The following is a 5,022-nucleotide window of genomic DNA, read 5'->3' as shown; positions in this document are numbered from 1 at the left end:
TAGATCTATAATTGAAATGCATGTTAGGGTTGTTAGAAATTAGAAAAATGATACAAGGGTAGGTTGTTAGTAGTCTTTAGGGTTGTTTAGAAGCATAAAAACAGTTTGAACTACTGATTTTGGGGTCTGCCATGAAACCTGCAGAAATGGTGTTCGCAGGGGTGTTTCGGAAGTTCATTTTCGAAAACACCTCCCTCACCAGTTTCGGAAATGAACTTCCGAAATGTGTCCAGATGTGGTTTTTTTAATTGTTTCGTATTCTTATGGATTTCAATTGTTTCAGGAATATGGTAGGCAACCCAGCACGTATCAGACAAGGGAGAGAGACATAGACAGCGTCGGCTAGACGCGAGCGTGTGGCGCAGCTTGCGGCGACGCGGGGACAAAGTAGAGTACGAGCACCCGTACAGACATATGAGCCTGGTTCCTCGTCTGGATCGAGGAGTCGGTTGGCTCGGGTATCTTCTTCCCGTTAGGAGGAGGTACGGGAGGAGGAGGAGAGATACTAGGAGGCGGAGGAGAAGGTACCGGATGTTTACCTTCCGCACGGGGAGGAGGAGGGCTACCAGGGAGGACCTAGGGACACGTCCGTGCTGATTTTCTACCACGAGCACGTCGCTCGACGTGTTTGGGAGGGAGAGGTATTTTTTATAATTTATGTGACTTTATTATTTAACCGTTTTTTATATAGCTTTTTATTCCATATTTTCTTAACGGTCTAATTAACAATGTTTGTTTTTGTTGTAACAGGAAAGGCTGACTTTAAAAATGGTGAACCACGCGTAGAAGATTTTTAGTCTCTTTAAACTAGAGGCGCAGTGGTTTAAGGATGCGGTGACTGCTTCAGGGCTAGGTGGATTGTGCATGACCGGGTATACCACCATCAGCCACGGCATGCAGGGGGCTTTTGTGGAGCGGTGGCATAGGGAAACGTCTTCTTTCCACTTATCGGTTGGGGAGATGACGATCACCTTGCACGATGTGCACTATCTTCTCCACTTGCCGATTAGGGGGATACTGCTGGACCATTCTCGAATCCAGAGGGTCAATGTGATCGATTGGATGACGATCTATCTGGGTATGGACAGGAAGATGACTGGATCCGCCACATTCCTGACAGTACGTTTCATTTTAATTATTTCACATTTATTTATGGTTCGTATTTATTTTTTATACATTATCGTGTTTGTGTTTCAGGGATGGATCATCTCCTACTTCCCTCGCATCCACGGCTTCGCCATTGATCCTGCGTACCAGGACGCCATGCCTAGGGCCGCCCGATACGTTCTCCCAAGGGGGGACAATGTAGTGGGACCATATCATGGGTACCTCGACTGCACAATTCACGATGACATTCGTTGGAGGTCATTCAGTGACTACACTACTTTTGTCCCCTTTGACCGCATCGCGTTATATTCTTTCTGGTTGGTTGGCATGCGGGTCCAACACCATGGTGAGGTATCTCTTTGAGCGGTGCATGTGACAGTTTGTACATGTGCAGATGATATCGGGGTCACCGTTTGAGGCTGCTCCCGACACAGTTACTTGAGTGGAGCTCACTGCCATATTTGCAGATTAGGAGCGTCATATGGTCCCGGAGGAGTATCGTCGCATGCCGGCCACCCAGGACTGACATTGTGTAGAGGGGTACGTCACATGCTTTTATCCGGTGTCATATCCTCTGATGACACCCGACGTTCTCGGCGCTCCTGGGCCAGCATACGAGGAGATCCTGGAGAACCAGCAGGGCGAGGATGACCATGCCATATATCTCCTTCCGATCTGCCAACGGGTAGAGATGCTTGGGCGGGACGCATTGGAGCGAGGTATCATTGATCAGGGCGGTCCAGAGGCAGTCGCCGTGGCGGAGAGGATGGTCGGTGATGCGGGCCATGCGGCGACATATATGAGGCAAAGGAGGTCCCAAGGAGAGAGGGTTAGGCATACACAGTAGGGGTTCTGGATTATTTTTCTTGTATTCGACTTGTATATATTATTCGAATTGTATCTATTATATTAGTATTTTATGTTGATATGTCGTTTATTTTATTCGGCGTTTTCGTTTAATTAAAATTACGGGACTGTTAATAAAAACATTTAAAAAAAAAGAGAAATTCTGCATAATTCGGAAGTGCACTTCCGAAAACCCCCAAAAACTGTGAAAAAGGTGTTTTCGGAAGTGCATCTCCGAAAACACCCCCATTTGCAAATTTCGGAATTGCATTTCCGAAGTCTGGAAAAATCTTTAAAAAAATATGCTTCGGAGATACATCTCCGAAGCAGGGACATCTTGGAGTTTTCGCTGGGGTCACCCCTATAGGGAGGTCAATAAAGAAATTCTCTTTTGAGAATCCAACATGCATCGACTTTCAATTCCATCGTGCTTGTATATCACAGAAACTCATAAGAGAGCAAAGTTAGAATAAACAAAGAAAATTTATTTACCCACCTCCCTATGGGGGTCACCCCCAGCGAAATCCCTCATTTGCCCCTGCTTCGGAGATGCATCTCCGAAGTATTTTTTTTTATAGATTTTTTTAGACTTCGGAAATGCATTTCCGAAAACACCAAAAAATTGGTGTTTTCGGAGATGCATTTCCGAAATGCATGAAAATTCAAAAAATACTTTGTTTTTTACAATCAGGTAATATTTCGGAAGTTCATTTCTGAAAATAAATCTGCATATACAATTTTCCCTCCTTCCCTATTTCATCATTTTTCTCCAAAACTCCTCCAAACCCTCTCCAAAACTCAATCAATCTCAATCCATTTTTCGTCTCAAAATCAAGTTTCAAACCGTTGATCACGTTAAAGGGAGCATAGAAAGCTACAGTTTGAGATAAACATCTCTCATTTCATCCCCTATTTCACTACATTGATTGAACAAATTTGTGCTAAAAACTGCGATGGTTCGGAAGTACATTTCCGAAATATGTCACCTAACAAATTTCGGAAATGTACTTCCGAAATAAGCCCTGGCAGTAAAAAAAACAGTTTTGGCCAATTTTACTAATTTTTGCATATGTTAGGTATGGTGCATCCGGACAATATTGTCGACGCTGGCGTAGTAGTTCCAGAAGTTGTCAATGTTAATAGCAATCAAGTTATTGACATTAAATCGATGATCGATGCGGTTGATGTACGACAACAATTTACAAATGATTGGAGCTTCGATAGTCGTGAACAATTGCTCGATTGGGTTCGTAACGAAGCTAGTAAACTTGGATTTGGAATTGTTATTTTAAGGTTCGACAATGAAAATAGTAGACGGAAAGCTTTTGTCGTTTTGAATTGCGAGCGGGGTGGGAGTTATGTACAAACAAACCGGGTGTTAAAACACGAAGACACGGGATCGAGAAAGTGTGGATGTCCATTTAAGCTGCGCGTGACTCGGAGGGTTGATGATTTGTGGCGTTTAAGCGTCATTTGTGGAATTCATAATCATGCCTTGGATGCCAAGTTACATGGACATCCAATGGCGTGTCGTTTGTCCCGCAAAGAGAAGAATGTGATTTCGGATTTAACAATAGTCAAAGTGGCGCCTCGCAACATACTTGCCGATTTGAAAAGGAAAAAATCGGATAACGTTTCAAATATCAAGCAAGTTTACAATGAATGACACAATCTTAAAGTCTTGAAAATGGACCCTCGGTCGGAAATGCAACAAATTTTGAAACTATTAGGCGATAACCAATATGTGTCAAGCTTCCGAACGTCCGAGGACAAAGTTACGGTGCGTGACATTTTTTGGACTCATCCCGAAAGTATCAAATTATTCAACATATTTCCAACCGTTCTTGTGATGGATTCGACGTACAAGACCAACAAGTATAGGCTTCCTCTTTTAGAGATTGTCGGTGTGACCTCGACAGACAAGACATATTCGGTCGGGTTTGCTTTTTTGGAGTGTGAAAAAAAAGGTAACTTTACATGGGCCTTGAGAATATGCAAGTCTTTGTTGGTTGATCAAAAGGTTATGCCAAATGTCATTGTTACCGACCGGGACATTGCTTTGATGAATGCGGTCGATACCGTCTTCCCGACATCGACCGCATTACTTTGCCAGTATCACATAACTTGCAACGTGAAAAGTAAGCTCAAACCCGCGGTTGGGACAAAAGATAGGCCGGATGAAAACGGTAAAGTTATCAAAGTTGGTGTTGTGGTGGATAGGATTATGGCCGCATGAAGGGAGAATTTAGATGCACACTTCGAAGAGGTGTATACCGAGAAATTGGTACACTTTAGGTCTTTGTGCGTTTCCGTTAAGACTTTTTGTCATTATGTCGAATCCACCATCCTTGACAAAGTAAAGGAAAAAGTTGTTTCTGCTTGGACACTCCGAGTAAGACATCTTGGTTGCACCACGACTAACCGAGTTGAATCCGCACATGCGGTCTTGAAGAGGTGGTTGGGTGATAGCAAGGGAGATTTGTGTCAGGGATGGGACACCATGAACCAAATGCTCCAAAATCAACACAATGAAATTCAAACATCATTCGGTCGGAGCAAGACGGTTATGAAACATCGATTTAAGGGACAAATTCTATTCTTTCAATTGATTTACAACATATCCCGTTCGGGTTTGAATTTTATGTTTCATGAAGCGAAGCGGGCAGAGACAACGAGTCCAGATAGTTCTAAATGTGGGCGCACTATTAGAAAGACATACGGCCTTCCATGTGCTTGTATACTTTCAAAAAAAATGAAGTTGAATTCACCGATACGCATGGATGAGGTAACCGACCATTGGAAGAAGCTTCGTTTTGATGATTTTCACCCGCCAAAAGAAAACAATTCCAAAATCACCATCTCCGACGAGTTGGAAGTGATAATGGATAAGTTTGCTAAAGCGGATGACACAATGAAAATGCACATAAAAGAACAATTACGAAAAATTGCATTTCCGGAGACCACCGATTTGAAACCGCCATCTCAACTGGTTAAAACGAAAGGTGCACCGAAAAAGTCCAAAAATACACAAGAAGACACATCAACAAAACAATCTCCTTCCTACTTTGA

This window comes from Vicia villosa, linkage group LG6 (assembly GCF_029867415.1).
Source record: "Vicia villosa cultivar HV-30 ecotype Madison, WI linkage group LG6, Vvil1.0, whole genome shotgun sequence".
NCBI classification, from domain to species: Eukaryota; Viridiplantae; Streptophyta; class Magnoliopsida; order Fabales; family Fabaceae; genus Vicia; species Vicia villosa.
Note: the sequence above shows the minus strand (reverse complement) of the source record.